The sequence below is a fragment of the Triticum aestivum genome, chromosome 4B (genome assembly GCF_018294505.1).
Source record: "Triticum aestivum cultivar Chinese Spring chromosome 4B, IWGSC CS RefSeq v2.1, whole genome shotgun sequence".
Lineage (NCBI taxonomy): Eukaryota > Viridiplantae > Streptophyta > Magnoliopsida > Poales > Poaceae > Triticum > Triticum aestivum.
In genome coordinates, this window is record NC_057804.1 from 646772433 (window position 1) to 646789395 (window position 16963).

Sequence of the window (16963 nt, forward strand, 5' to 3'; positions counted from 1 at the left end):
CAGAAAAGAATATACAGTAAGGATAATTACAGGTAATGAACGATCACTACAGCTAGCTAGAGACTTAAATTACAGAAAAAACCACTTATAGACAATAGCAACTGACGAGAGATTTGTCGAGTGCGTCTTGATTGAGTAATTGATACATTTCTTCAAACTTAACCCACAACTCTTTTTCATGGTAGTAATACTCTGCCCCGACTTTCACCATGAGGGACTCTCGATTTGTAGTATTTGCTTCTCTCAGGTACCATTCATGCAATTCATACATTCTCGTTGAGAGCTTCGGGATCTGCTCAGGCTTGACCATAGGTTTGCCGCTGGCATATTTCCATTTTAGTTGCTCCTCTATAAAAGTTTTGCAGTCCTTGATGCCTAGAAGTTGTTCTAAAGTGATACCGGGCTCTTTAGCCTGTCTTCTATAATTTTCGGTTATTACCAACAGCTGATCGACGGTACTCACATGTGCTTGTAGCGGGGGGATCGATTGCACTGCCTGTTCTCCTAGCTGGGGAACAGTTTTCCCGCATTTTTTGCCAGCTGCTTGGCTCGAGCTCGAGCTCGACTCCTTTTTTTGCTAGATATGACTTCCTGATAGAGCGCTCATACTCCGAGTCCCTAGGCTTGACAGCTGGTTTAGCATTATCAATAAAGTGTTGTATGATATGCTCAGGTATGATCTCCTTTGGCGGTGGGGGCGGTTTCGATCCAAAATGGGCGTCCAATTGGGATCGCACTTCGGCTTCGTTTTCCTCATCAGTCAGGTCATAACGCAACCTCAGAAGAGGCTTGAGGCTTGGACCATATCTGAATTTCTTCCCGCCTGTTGTACCGCTAGCTGACTAGCTGCGGCGCCTCGCTTCCGTTGTTGCTAAGGCGGCGAAGACCGCTAACGCGGTGCCTGACTTGGAGGAGGAGGAGTCTGCTGAGGCGGCAATGGACTTGGATGAGCGGGATTCTGCTGAGGCAGCGGTGGACTTGGAGGAGCAGGAGTCTGCTGAGGCGGCGGCAGACTTGGAGGAGCGGGAGTCTGCTGAGGCGGCGGCGGACTTGGAGGAAGAGCCGGCTGACGCGGTGTGGTGGCCTTAGAAAGACGATGCAATCCTTTCTCCATAGAATGATACGATGTACGACCTCTCCCGGTGTGTGCTCGTCGTCACCTCCAGGAATGCCAAGCTCTAGCTCTGATATCCTACCACCACTTCATCAACCCCGACACGAGGATAGCCAACTGGAATCGGATTGTAATGGAAGGTTGCTTCAGGGGGATTTGTATAAGAAAAGCCGTATGGCACCTTCATGGATATGTTCTTCACTTTAATGTGTAGCTCACAAGTTGTCGTATCTATGATATCATCCAAATGGTATATATCCAACAGTGCATCATCACCCAGGAAGGAACCCATGTTGCTTCTCTGCATGGATGGGATGGTGCTATCCAATGCTGGATCCGCTAGCTGTTGCCGTTGCTGAGACACCCTTTCCTGTCTAAGTAAGTCGATCTGCTGCTGCTACCGCTGGAAAGCGAGTGCCAACTCTGCGTGCTTTGATTCTACGATGTGAAGGCGGTTTTAAGTCATCGGCTTTGCAAGGCGGGTTCTCCACCATACTCCAGATTGATGATAGTCCGGCATCGGCTTTTGTGTCCAATCTTTATGATTCCTTCCTGCCATCGCCTCGATTTCCATGCGTTTGAGCGAATACGAACGGTTTGTAACCTTTTTATATTTTAACCCTTTAATAGGCACGGGTGGCGTCTATATAACGAGGTTGGATCCCAAAACGCTATCCCACATCGCCCAAAGAGCAACGGAGCAAACCACGAAAAAAGCTCAAACCATGGCTAGCGCCCCTGGCTCATCCTCGTGTCCTCATGACCCTCAAAAGGGGGATTGGTGATGTCTACTACACAACCTTCTTCTTGTAGACGTTGTTGGGCCTCCAAGTGCAGAGGTTTGTAGGACAGTAGCAAATTTCCCTCAAGTGGATGACCTAAGGTTTATCAATCTGTGAGAGGCATAGGATGAAGATGGTCTCTCTCAAGCAACCCTGCAACCAAATAGTAAAGAGTCTTTGTGTCCCCAACACACCCAATACAATGGTAAATTGTATAGGTGCACTAGTTCGGCGAAGAGATGGTGATACAAGTGCAATATGGATGGTAGATATGAGTATTTGTAATCTGAAATTATAAAAATAGAAAGGTAGCAAGTAACAAAAGTGAGCGTAAACGGTAATGCAATGGTAGGAAACAAGGCCTAAAGTTCATACTTTCACTAGTGCAAGTTCTCTCAACAATAATAACATAACTGGATCACATAACAATCTATCTCTCAACATGCAACAAAGAGTCACTCCAGATCCACCGATAGCGGAGAACAAACGAAGAGATTATGGTAGGGTACGAAACCACCTCAAAGTTATCCTTTTTGATCTATCTATTCAAGAGTCCGTAGTAAAATAACATGAAGCTATTCTTTCCGTTCAATCTATCATAGAGTTCATACTAGAATAACACCTTAAGACACAAATCAACAAACCCTAATGTCACCTAGATACTCCATTGTCACCTCAAGTATCTGTGGGCATGATTATACGATATGCATCACACAATCTCAGATTCATCTATTCAACCAACACAAAGTACTTCAAAGAGTTCCCCAAAGTTTCTACCGGGAGTCAAGACGAAAACGTGTGCCAACCCCTATGCATAAGTTCATAGAACCCGCAAGTTGATCACCAAAACATACATCAAGTAGACCACGTGAATATCCCATTGTCACCAAAGATAAGCACGGCAAGACATACATCAAGTGTTCTCAAATCCTTAAAGACTCAATCCGATAAGATAACTTCAAAGGGAAAACTCAATCCATTACAAGAGAGTAGATGGGGAGAAACATCATAAGATCCAACTATAATAGCAAAGCTCGCGATACATCAAGATCGTGCCAAATCAAGAACACGAGAGAGAGAGAGATCAAACAAACAACTACTGGTACATACCCTCAGCCCTGAGGGTGAACTATGCCCTCCTTGTCATGGAGAGCGCCGGGATGATGAAGATGGCCACCGGTGAGGGATCCCCCCTGCGGCAGGGTGCCGGAACAGGGTCCCGATTGGTGTTTGGTGGCTCTAGAGGCTTGCGGCGGTGGAACTCCCGATCTATCGTGCTCCTGGATGGTTTCGTGGTACGTAGATATATATAGGAGGAAGAAGTAGGTCGGTGGACGCTCGAGGGGCCCACGAGGCAGGGGGCGCGCCCACCCTTACCTGGCACGCCAACCACCCTCGTGACTGCCTCACTCGTTGCTTGACGTCCACTCCAAGTCCCCTGGTTTGCATTTATTCCAAAAAGATCGCTCCTGAAGGTTTCATCCCGTTTGGACTCCGTTTGATATTCCTTTTCTTTGAAACACTGAAATAGGTAAAAAAAACATCAATTCGGGCAGGGCCTCCGGTTAGTATGTTAGTCCCAAAAATTATATTAAATTGTAAAGTAAAGCCCATAAACATCCAAAACGGGTAATATAATAGCATGGAACGATCAAAAATTATAGATACGTTGGAGACGTATCAATTGGCGAAGTTGTTCGTTATCCCATCTTCAGCTTAATTGTCTCCAGATGCGAAGGGGAGAGGGTGTGCTTCATCTTGTTTCTTCTAAGGGACGTATGATTCCCGATCCACCCCTTTCTTAGGGGTCTATTGGAGTACTACGGGATCTAGCTGCACAACCTCACACTAGGTTCCATTCGGCACATCTCTGGTTTTGTCACTCTCTGCGAATTATGTTTAGGCTGTGAGGCTCATTTCAAACTATGGAGAAAGTTATTTTGCCTCATCCCTCGCCATCAGGGCGGAGGGTCTATATTCAAAGTGGGCGGCGCCGAAGTATGGCGCATAGCCTGATCCGGTTACCCAATTGGGACTCCGAAGAGGAGATCCGAAGAATGGTCTTCGGAATGGTTTTACATTGAGGGCGTTCCCCTTTCGGACCCAGTTCGGCACGGACTTCCCGAATTTTCCAGCGCTCCTTTGAAGAAGCTACTTAGCTGGCGCCCCAAGTCCCCCGAGCAAGAGGATAGTGCGGAGGTAATGAGACTGCTCAGCAAGGTTAGATTATTGACCCATTCCGGACTCTCCATTGTTGAAGTTATGGCCATTGCAATAAAACGATGCATCCAACCTCTCCAATCAAGAGTGGCCCCTTTGTGGAACTACAACGGGGAGGACGACGCATCTCGCTATAGGCGAGAGGGTCCGGATGACCAAGCCGCATTGGCTGCTATGCTGGTCGACCTTTATAAAGGGGAAGAAGAAGATTTCGCCCGTTTAAATTATCGAGAAGGCTTTTCCATGTACAACTCCATCGAATGGGTAAGTTTAGCCATTTATCAACACTTTTTTCTTTATCATTGGGATGCATTAACCGAATACTCTGACTGCTTTTGAAACAGACATGGAGGAAGGTAGTCGAAAACATCATTGCCCCCCTCCTCCGCCAGAGGACCATGCTCGCAGCGAAGATCCCATATTCTATGAGGATCCGGACATATTTGTAGAATTTGAAGACAGACTTTATTATCAGGTGAGCCTTCACGGCTCGGAGGTAGCCATTGTGGCCAATTACCCCGACCTCTAGCCTTTCGTTAAGGTAAGTGTTCAGAAATAATTTAAAAAGAGAGATACTTCCGCTCACAACTTACCCTCCGCACTAGACCGTGTTCCACAGGATCGGCGCTTAGCGAGCCGTACCCAAGCACGGGCGGCCAAGAGAAAGATGGCTCCTTCATGGGGTGAGCGTGTAAAACGAAAGGGGATCGAGAGCGCCGCTGAGCCTGCTCCATTACCAAAGAGGTATATTCCTTACTTCATGCTTAGGCATAAAGCCAAATCGTCATTTTCCTCCTCCTTCTATCATCTCAGGAGAGGTATACGGCGAACCGTACCAAAGATCCCAGAAAGCTGAGTTGTAGCCAGTCCGGTGCCGAACTCGTCAACTAGGACGGGGGCGCATACGGGGGTGGCGCCATCTCATCCACCTCATGAAGATCCGGATGAAGTGTCTGTCACTAATTCCAAGGTGGAGAGCACGATGAATCATCATCGCTTAAAAGAGACCCTGTGCGCCCTGACCTTCTCTGAAGAATTTACTGCTCTCAGCATCGTGGACGCGTATATCCGAGCTTCCCGGGACAGACTTACTTGAGTTACTCTCCTGTTCTCAAAGGATATACAGGTGAAAATTTATGCAATTTTAATATATAGATACCAGTAGCCCCCGAGACTTAAAGTGGTAGGAACTAACTGATTTGAGAATCGTTTATGACACAGGTTCTCAAGGAGAAGAACAGTGCATTGTCCCAGGAGCTTGAAACAAGCCGAACATAGCTAAATGCCGCTGTCACAGAGCATAAAGAAATAAAGAGTGCCCAAATGACCGGGAAAACAAATAAAAAACTGGAAGAGGAAGTGAAGAAGCAAGCCGAAGAGATAAAGAGCTTAAAGGCTCAACTCTTGGATGCGCAACAGGAGAACCAAAAGTTGAAGGGCGGCATATTCGGTATGACTCTTGAACCATCTAGAGTACTGATATACTCATATAATACGGAATGTTATAATACGGTTCATGCAGGTCTGTTAATCGACCGCCACGAAGAGGAAGTGTCCAGGCTTCAAAGTGATGTTCTAAAAGAACTGTCAAAGTTGCACGAGCACACTCGAAAGCCATGAAGAATATGGCCAAAGCATTATGGCCATCTGATTCCCCTCCAGAATGTATGGAGGGGTTGGTGGACCTGTTCAAGAGTGCTCGACGTTGCTTTGAGGTATGGAAGACGTCCGCATGCCGGGAAGGTGCGCGATAGGCATGGGCCATGGTGAAGACACGCTACACCGGACTCGATCTGAATCATATAGCCCGAGTTGGACCTCAGGGACCAGACAGGAAGGAAATTCCTGTAAACTTGGTATATGACCAAGTAATGATAGCGGCAAAATATTCACAAGAAGACTGTAATCTAGATAGCCTTATAGATGGCATAGAAAGAGAGTAGGCGTTTGATTCTATGTATCAATGTACTTTATGACCAAACTTATCTCCAGCTGAACTTGTAATTTTTTTTGTCATCGCAGACCTTCGGCTTCCTCCTCCGAACCAAGAAGTTGGAGTGTTTCCGTATACTATGTTTAAATAAGAAACATTTAATATCTTGGAAACCAGGCAATCCGGTCATATTGCTTGAATAGACAAAATGTGTTCGGGGAGTTATGTTATATTACTGCTTAACGTAAGAAACATCTTCCAAGGAAAATAGTTCTATAAGGGGTTAGTTTCCTTGGGTTGACATGGTAAATTATGCATGCCTAGGCTTGTATCCGAATTACAGGAAGCCGATTCCGTATTTATTGCAAAAAACAGTCCGTCGTTTATTTGCCAACCAATTATTCCCTTAAGAATGCTAGCTTTCGGCTTCACCCGTCTGAGGTACAGATCTGGATAACCCGGTTGTAATTAACAATCATAGAGGTACTCCGTTTACACCCTAGCCGAACAATCGGGAACGTAGGGTATAAACATAGGAGCGAGGCAACCCAGCTTGGCAAAAACTTAAGTCATAGAGGTGCATATAATGGCAAAAGTTGTATAAACACAATCGACATAGACAATGGAAGCTATAAGCTTTTAATAATACACTTCGTTAGAGAAGCCCCCATGTATGGCGGGGTGTATACATTTAAAGATGTGTACCCCGAATAGTGCGGTTGATCCGAACATACATCGGGAAGGAAAACGAAAAATGAGAAAAAAAAAGGAAAAACCTAGTCAAAGTGAAACCTAAAGAGGCCAAACTATGCGTAGAATCTTCGGAGCCGGGCAGCGTTCCATGGGTTCGGCTCAAGGAGATTATCCGCTCCATTGTGAAGGAGATAGGCTCCTCCAATAAGGACTTCATCTATGATGAAGCGGCCCTCCCATTTTGGTTTGAGCTTGTCCTTTTTCTTTTACGGGAGGCGTAAGACAAGTTCTCGGACATTGTATGTCTTATCCCGCACTTCTCTGCTTTGGTAATGCCTGGCATGTTGTTGATAAAATGCAGAACAAGCGTTAGCAACATCGCGCACCTCTTAAGTCCATCTAGGTCATCCTACCGATCTAATTCGGCTTCTCGCTTTTCGTACATGCACACTCGAGGTGAGTTATGAATAATGTCGCAGGGCAATACGGCCTCTGCGCCATATACCATAAAGAAGGGTGTATATCCGGTTGTTTGATTGGGCGTGGTCCGGAGCCCCCAGAGTACGAAATCAAGTTCCTCAACCCAGTGCTTGTCTGATTCTCGTAAGGAGCGCACCAGTCTGGGCATAATGCCAGTCATGATCAGACCATTGTCCCGTTCAACTTGGTCGTTTGTTTGAGGGTGGTATACGGATGCATAGTCGAGTTTAATGCTCAACTTAGTCCACCAGGTTTTCACCTCATGGGCTGTAAAATTGGAGCCATTATCAGTGATGATACTGTGCGGGACACCGTAATGGTGTACCACGCCAGATATAAAGTCGATCACTGGCCCTACCTCAGGTGTTTTTACTGGTTTGGCCTCTATCCATTTAGTGAATTTATCTACCATTACCAGCAAGTATTTCTTTTTGTGGCTTCCCCCTTTAAGGGAACCAACCATATCAAGCCCCTAGACCACGAAGGTTCAAGTAATGGGGATTGTTCTTAATGCAGTGGGAGGCATATGACTTTGATTGGCGAAAAGCTGACAACCCTCTCAACATTAGACAAGGGCTTGTGCGTCTGCTCGGGTCGTAGGCCAGAAAAAGCTTGTCCTGAAAGCCTTGCTTACGAGGGCCCGAGCTGCAGCGTTATGACCGCCCAGACCAGCATGTATTCTGCCAAGAGTTGCCTCCCCTCCTCTTCGAAGATACACCTTTGGAGGACTCCGGTAGTGCTCTTTTTGTACAGTTCACCCTCATGCACTTTGAAGGATTTTAGAGTGCCGAACTATGCAACGAGCTTCATTCTGATCGTCGGGAAGCTCCTGCCTATTAAGGTAGGCCAGGAAGGGTTCGGTCCATGGAGCGATAACAACCATGATCTCATGAGCAGAGGGTGTTATTTGATATCCGGTCCCCCAACGATATCTGCTTTGTGTTCGGCTACTGGGGGTGTGGCCAGGTCCGTACTAGCTTCTTCGCTCTCACCCTGCCATACTACGGTTGGCTTGAAGAGCCTTTCCATGAAAGTGTTAGGTGGCACAGGGTCGCGCTTAGCGCCCATGCGAGCGAGGATGTCGGCGGCCTGGTTACTGTCTTGAGCGACATGATGAAACTCTAGTCCCTTGAACCAAGCTGATATTTTTAATACGATGTTTCAATATGCCGCCATTTTTGGGTCCTTTGCATCGAAATCTCCGTTGTCCTAGGATATTGCGAGGTTTGAATCATCGCGCACCTCAAGGCGTTGTATACCCATGGAGACAGCCATGCGAAGACCATGCAGAAGCGCCTCGTATTTGGCTGCATTATTGGAGTCTGTATACATGATTTGTAACACAAAGGGGACTATATCCCCAGTGGGGGATGTTAGGATGACGCAGGCCCCCAGTCCGGCCAGCATTTTTGAGCCGTCGAAGTACATAATCCAGTTGGAGTATGAACTATACTCTTTAGGGAGTTCGGCTTCCGTCCATTCAGCGACAAAGTCGGACAACACCTGAGATTTGAGAGCCCGGCGAGGCTTGTATATTGTTTCGAATGGTAAAAGCTCGATGGCCCACTTGGCTATGCGGCCGGTGGCGTCCTTGTTGTTGATAATGTCGTTAAGTGGTACTTCAGTTGCCACTATGATCGAACAATCTTGAAAGTAGTGTCGTAGTTTTCGGGGTGCCATGAAGACCGTATAGGCTATCTTTTGGTAGTGGGGGTATCGGGATTTGCATGGTGTGAGGACCTCCAATACATAATAAACAGGTTTTTGGGTGGGGAATTTATCTCCCTCTTCCCCTTGCTCGACGACGAGTACGGCGCTGACCACCTACTTAGTTGCCGAAATATATAATAACATAGGCTCGCCAACACTTGGGGCAGCTAGGATTGGGTTGATCGCGAGTAGGGCCTTGATTTCTTCCAATCCGGCTATGGTAGCGTCCGTCCATTTGAAGCTATTAGTGCATCGTAATAGCTTGTAAAGTGGCAATGCTTTTTCTCCTAATTTGGAGATGAAGCGGCTTAAGGCCGCGACACACCCTGCTAGTTTTTGGATTTGCTTTAGGTCTGTTGGTATAGACAATTGAGATAAAGCTCGGATCTTAGCTAGGTTTTCTTCAATTTCTCTATGGGAAACAATGAACTCTACCAATTTTCTGACTGGGACTCCGAAGACACATTTTTCCGGATTGAGTCGTATGTCATATGTCTGGAGGTTGTCAAAGGTGAGACGAAGATCATCCACTAGTGTTTTGACGTGTTTTGTCTTGATGACTACGCCATCCACATATGCTTCGACTGTTTTGCCGATTTGTTTTTCCAAGCATGTTTGAATCATACGCTGGTAAGTGGCCCCAGCGTTTTTGAGCCCAAAGGGCATAGTGTTGAAACAGAAATGGTCGTATGGGGTGATGAATGCCTTTGCGGCCTGGTCTGACTCCTTCATCTTAATCTAATAGTATCCGGAATAGGCATCGAGGAAACACAATGAATCGTGTCCTGAAGTTGCGTCAATGATCTAGTCAATGCGGGGCAATGGGAAAGGGTCTTTAGGGCAAGCCTTGTTGAAGTCTTCGAAATCGACACACAAGCGCCATGATTTCTCCTTCTTTGGTACCATGACCAAGTTGGATAACCAATCTGGATGTTTAATTTCCCTAATGAACCCGACTTCTAGCAGTTGGGCTAGCTCTTCTCCCATAGCTTGATGCTTGGGTTCAGAAAATCGCCGCAGTGTCTGCTTAACGGGTTTGAACCCCTTGATTATATTAAGATTGTGTTCGGCCAGCCTGCGTGGGGTGTCGGGCATGTCCAAAAGGTGCCTGGAAAAAATATCCCAATTCTCACGCAAGAATGTGCGTAGAGCGGCGTCCACTGCCGGATCCAGCTGTGCTCCGATAGACGCTGTCTTGTTAGGGTCCGTCGGATGAACTTGAAATTTGACTATTTCCTCAGCTGGCCTGAAAGAGGTGGATTTAGATCTCTTATCGAGGATCACATCGTCCTTGTCCACCGTGGATGGTAGGGTGGTTAATTCTTCGGTCGCTAGGGCTTAGGATAACGCCTCGAGGGCCAAGGATGCAGTTTTATTTTCGGCACAGAGTGCTTTGTCTAGGTCGCTCGAAATTGTTATGATTCCGTTGGGTCCGGGTATTTTAAGCTTCATATACCCGTAATGGGGTATAGCTTGGAAGCGTGATAAGGTGTCCGGTCCGAGGATGGCGTGATACCCACTGTTGAAGGGGACCACATGAAAGAGCAACTCTTTGGATCTGTATTTTTCGGGCGTGTCGAATACCACATCCAGTTTAATTCTCCCAGAGCATCGTGCTTCTCGACTGGGGATGATGCCTCGAAAGGTGGTATTGCTTTGCTCGATGCGTGATCTATCCATCTGCATTTTGTTGAGTGTGTCTTCATAAATGAGGTTAAGCCCACCGCCGCCGTCCATGAGCACTTTAGTAAGCCGAAAACCGCCCACAATGGGGTTTAGTACTAGGGCAGCGGGTCCTCAGACTGAGCGAGCCTTTGGTTCGTCTTTGGCTGTAAAGGTTATTGTTGTGTCGTTCCATGGGCTCTGTGCGGTAACTTGGTGGACTTCGGCGAGGTCACGGAGTGCCCTTTTGCGCCCATTATTTGAAGAAAAGGTCTCGAAGACCATGAGGACGTTAAAGTCATCCCTCTCCAGAGAGTATTTCTCTGGAGTGGTGGTGAGGATGGACTCTCCACTCTGTGCTACCTGTTGGAGTACCCAACACGCTCGAAGGCTATGGGTTGGGTTTGTGCTCGAAGTTGCATGTATCGGACAGGGCTTGTCGAGGAGTTTGTCAAGAACGTATCTATATCCCATAAAGGGTTTATCTTTTCTGCACGGAGACTGGTGGTCGGATACCCCACTAGGGTGTGTCCGTTTAGTCTGGGTCACACACTGCTTGAAGGCAACGGGCTCCAGTTGAGTTTTCTGGGCCCTCCATGTTCTTTCCATCGCGTAGTACTTTTGTACACCTGTGATAATTCTGTGAAGCTTTGTATGTGACGACAGCCGAGGGCATTTAGTATTCCCTCATCGGTACAATTGTGATGAAGGACCGAAACTACGTCATCGTCGGAGCAATCTTTGATCTTGTTTTTAACAAGTAGGAATCTGGCCCAAAAGTGGTGCACCGTTTCCTAAGGTTGCTACCACACATACATCAGGTCGTATATATCTGAAGGACCTGAGTTGCTTGGAGAGTATTGATTGTGGTGGGTGGATGGTTCAAAATCTGAGATGTCCCACATCTATATTTGGACCTTGTAAGGTCTCCGAGACAACCAGTTCGGGTTCGGGGAGATCCAAGGGCTCCCCGATCCTTCATCCGATCCATAGTTCGGAAGACGTGAAGTCCCATCCGATGGGAGAGTATCCGGCTCGAGGGATTCAGAGACCCGAACATACTTGGTCTTCAACATAGGGAGGGAAGTGTCTTCGGCTTGTTCTTCAACGACCGCTACCAGGTGGGTGATCTGCGGGCGATAAATTCCCCTCTGGTCAGGCTTGAGCCCAATCCGATCATAGTCCGTTGAGACCTCTAGGGCAACGATGCGATCCAGCAGCTCGTTCAAGGACGAGACATCTGCCAGATCCATCTTTTTGGAGTACTCGAGGCCGATGCGAAGATGGTGTTCGGCGGTCGTAGGGGGTGTTGTGGGCTTGATGGCCGTACAAGCGCCTACGATGAAACCGCTGAGCTGGAGGGTCTGCCCAGAAATCAGGCTCCTTCCAGAAGTGATATTGTTGTTGATGACTAGGCGAGCCATGGATCGCTTTTGTTGACGGCACGGCAGAGCTCTCAATGAAAGCACCAAATGTCGGTGTCAAAACCAGCAGATCTCGGGTAGGGGAGCCCAAGTTGTGCGTCTAAGGATCAATTGTAACAATGGAAAAAGGGACACAGTGTTTACCCAGGTTCGGGCCCAGGAGGTAAAACCCTACTCCTGCTTGATTATATTGGAAGAGTATAGGGGTTACAAAAGTTGTCTACCTCGAGATCGTGGTGGCTAAACCCTAGATGTTTAGCCTATGAATATTCCGATGATGGTAATGATGATAGCCTCTACGAACTAAACCCTCCAGTTTATATACACACCGGAGGGACCTAGGGTTTGTACAAGGTCGGTTCACAAGGGAAGGAAATAATACACCTGGACTCTAATCTTGTCGTTCACGCATGGAGGAGTCCCACCCGGACATGAAGGATGGTCTTTAGCTTGATCTTTACGGCCCATTCAACCCGGCCCATATTCCTGGGCCGGACACTTGAGGACCCCCGATTCCAGGACTCCCTCAGTAGGATCATGCATACACAGGGTGTCAAGCAATGCATAAAGATATGCGGGCGGACATGACGCAGGGTGGAGCATGGTTGCAGTCGGATAATTTCGGCCGGGTTAGACTAGACAGTCTGATGGATCGACATGGATGTTGGTCAAAGCAGAAGACGGTGGTGATTTCAGTGACAACGACATAGGAGCGTGATGCTGATGATGGCCGACTTCTGGGGCGTGGAAACACGTGGTGTAGGCCTAAGGGCTTGTGCGGCTTCGACAAGACTATGGTGCATGGTTGATTCAAGGTAGTGCACAACGCAGCTACATGGAGTCATGTTGAAGGTGGAGCTGGAGTCTGGCGGAAGACTTCACTCTGAGCTAATGGAGGGCCTACAGCGTAAGTTAACGGAGAGTCGATGCCTATTTCAGCGAGAAAGCGAGAGACACGTGGATCAGACTGGGTACCAGTGGTCTGATTGAGACGTGATACTCGGCATCGGTTGGTGATGATCGATGGTTCTCTGCAGTAGGGATTGAGTAGTGTGGGTTCGCGACCTTGGGAGATTCGACCAGGACAGCAGAGGCTCGGCGCGGTGATAGCGGCGAGGCGTGTGGTAATCACGGGACACAACGAAAGGCCAAGGCACTGGTGGTCAGGCATGTGGTCAGACAAATTGTGTAAAGGGTGCTGAAGCAGTGTTGACGATTACCGGATTCAATTTGGTGAATGGGTCTATCGGTGCCGGTTGATGGATAGGAGTTGACCATGGAGAATCTGAGAAAGTGGCGGAAAGTCTGAAATTGTCAAAAGCTGAGGGAGTACATGGCCGTATATTCTGTGGTGTTCAGTGCACATGGAAAAGTGCGAATGACAAGTACAGAAGGAGGCAGAGTGCTATAGCTATGGGACATGTCAAAAACTATCTGGGAAAAAGGATGAGACAACTGCGAATTTGACTCAGGGTGACAGAGGGTGATGGTGAAATTCCTTCAAGTTTTAGACAGATGGTCATGAAAGAGCGGTGATGTTGAGTTCAGGTAACTCTTATGTGTGGCGTCCAATATGTGAGTTGTTCATTTTCACGCGGACAGTGGTTGGTGTGTGATGGCGTTGAACGGAAACTCCGAAAGTTGGGAGCACAAAGTAGAGTAATGAGGAACTTAATTTTGCTCGAGTGTTGACTGTGAAGAAGACGAGAGGGGACTACAGTTGCAGGTGGAGTCACGTGGAGTCTGGGAGTAGCAGCGGTGCTCATGGCGTATCTCAAGTCCAATGTACATGGATGTTCGACGCATGGATGAATTCAAGATGGTGAAGAATATTCGCCAAGGTGGAGTTTGTTGGAGTTGTGTCGAATATAGTGTACAAGATAGGTTACAATTGGACTCTGAGTTGTATTGTGTTTAGATAGGATATGGAGTCGTGTCCTAATAGGACACTTGTATCCTAGGCCTCTCACATATAGCGAGGGTAGACACACGATGAAACCTATGCCAACATAATAGCACCGGAACGCAGGGGAAGCCGGCGGCATGTGCCGGTGTCCAGGGCGACCGGGCGCGGTATTATAGCGGTATCATGGGGAGGAGCGCCCATAGTCAGGCCCCGGGATGTAGCCATATCGGTGAACCTTGTTAACAAATCACGCTGTCGTGCTCATGTGATTGCTTGGTCCTCGGCAGAAGACGGTGGCCTCAAATTTATTCTAACACAGGTGCATATAGCTAGAAAACATGTGGACTGCTAGAAAATATTTGGAGTACCTTTATATAGGTCTGCATTTTATTTCACCCATTTACTCATTTTTTGAATCATATTACACCGAGGTACATAATTAGGAGTAGCTAGTCTTGTGGGGCATGGCTGGACTGAAAGCTTAGGTGCATGACTGACAGAGGTATATATGTGACGTGGCCGGCTGCCTTCTTTGACTGCTAAGTTGGCTGATGACTTGTGCACTTTGTATGACACACGCGTACACACATATACGTATACGTAGTATATATAAGTAGCCCTGGGATGAATGGGCACCGGCCGTGCATGGATGGATCATCTGGCTAGTGTGGGCAGCGGAGCACCATGGCCTCGATCGTGATTCCCCGTCCGAAGGCCAACAGCGCACCCCACTCCGGCAGCGGGCTCCGGCCGCGGCGCAGCTCGTCAAGCACGAACACGATCGTGGCGCCGCTCATGTTGCCGTACTCGCGGAGCACATGCCGGCTGGCCGCCAGCTTCTCCGGCTCCAGCATCAGCACCTTGTTATCTTGTCCAGGATCGGACGCCCTCCTGGGTGCACCGCCCAGAACAGCTCGTTCCACCTCGCATTCCCATTCCCATTCCCATTCCCAGAGCATGGAGGTGGAGCATCGTCGTCGTCCACAATGATGCCACGGAACGCGTCGACGAGGCACCGCTCCACGTTCTGCCCGACGAGCGTGGGCACCTGGATGGCCAGGTGGAAGTCGATGCCGCCCCCGGAGACCCGCATGCCCAGCGCGTGCTCCGTCCTGGGAATCGTGGTCTGCGTGGCGGAGACCATCTCGAAGATCGGACGCCGCTCGCCGTCTAGGAAAGGGCCGGCCCCGACGACGACGGCGCCGGCGCCGTCCCCGAAGAGCGTGTGGCCGACGATGTTGCCGCCGTCGGGCGCTCCGAAGCAGACGAGCGTCATCTCGGAGCAGGCGACGAGGACGCGCGCGCCGCGGTTGTTCTCGGCCAGCTCCTTGGCGAGGCTCAGCGCCCTGCCGCCGCCGTAGCAGCCGTGGAGGCTGAGCATGGTGCGGCTCACCGTGGCGCGGAGGCCCAGCAGCGTGGCCAGCCGGAGGTCGGCGCTCGGGGCCTGGCAGGTGGAGTAGGTGCTGAAGACGAGGTGGGTGATGTCGGCGGCCGGGCGGCCCCACTCGGCGATGGCCTTGGCCGCGGCGCACTGCGCCAGCTTCGGCACGGCGTCGGCGGTCATGTCCACGCGGGTGTCCAGCGACGGCAGCTCCCTGTCCAACAGCTCCGGGTGCGCCGCCAGCGTCTCCTCCGTCAGGTGGAAGTGCCGCTTCTCGATGCCCGATTTTTCGCCTTCGTGCAACAAAATACAATTCAATTGTTGGTTGGAAATGCATGCATATGCAGATTATAGTCGTTGACGTTCCTCCAAAAAAGAAACGAATAGCAGTAGCAGTACAGATTCTCTTGAGCTTCTCCTTGAGCTCAGGGAGGTGGTCGCTGTTGGTGACGCGGAAGAGGTTGTCGGCGAAGACGTCCTGGGGCCCCAGGATGCCGGTCGGGTTCGCCGTGCCGATGCCGAGCATGGCCGCGTGCCGCCGCGCCGCCGCACCGCCGCTGCTTCCCATGGCCGGCCGATCTTTTGGATGACTACTACTTGCTGCACGTACGTGCGTATGAACTTAGTTGCTGTGAATCTTCAGCTGAGTGCGTGTCCAAGTGATCCGCCAAGCTTGGGCTTTATAGTAGTGGCTGGCTGTGGCTGCACTAGCAACCACCTGGTCTGCATGGCATTGATTAATCTCCACCCCAGGTGCAGCTTCCGGCGCAGCATCCAAACGGTTGGAATGGAATGTTTCCGCCAAAAAATGGACAAAGCCCAACTCCATTTGGCTCTCACCAATTCCATGGAAGTGGGAGTGAGTAGGTGAAATTCCTTTAAAATTCTGTTGTAGACATTTGAAACAGTTGAGTTGAGAACATGGAGGCAAACTTTGTGAAAGCTTGGGCCCACCATGGAATTTGAAGTTCTGTTGTACACATGGGGATTTGAAACAGTTGAGTTGAGGGCATGGAGACAAGCAGTGGCGGTCTAGCGGCGGAGCTAGGACTTTGTGAAAGCTTGGGCACACCACAAACTTAAGTATATATCTACAAATGTGGCTTATCAAGAGCCACATTATTTTTGTTTTGACTGTTGAGTATTTAGGGATTCACCTTATAATTAAGTACAAAATTGCTTCTCTAATATAAGTGATAATACTGAAATCCACAAATCTTGTATAGTTCCGTAGATCACACATGAACATAAACATGACATAAGATAACAGATAGTTCGCCAGACACTGGCCACAAGTGAACAACGTAAGTACAAAATCCGATGTCTAAACATACTAGAAGAACGCCCGTGCGTTGCAACGGGCCACATTAACTTAAAGAGTTCAATATTACGACATTGGCGACCTTTTTTACCATCAAATCCTCTCACACACACACTCCCTCCCTCTTCCTCACTCTCTCTCCCCCTCTCCCTCTCTCTAACACACACACATATCCATCTTATTGGGTACGGGACCATAATCCATCTATTTCACACACACACGCTAGTGCATAACAATATGGATTATGTGTATTATATTTGCCACCAGAACTGAAGGAATTAATTTCATGTAAATCGGCAAGCCACAGCTCCAAGAATACGCGGAAGAGGTGGCCCGG

At 48.7% G+C, this 16963-nt stretch overlaps 1 pseudogene; it reads right to left on the minus strand.

Annotated features, from left to right (window-relative positions):
- Positions 1 to 14365: 14365 nt before the first annotated feature.
- LOC123089587 (bisdemethoxycurcumin synthase-like) lies at positions 14366 to 16120 on the minus strand (annotated as a pseudogene).
- Between the last annotated feature and the right edge of the window lie 843 nt (positions 16121 to 16963).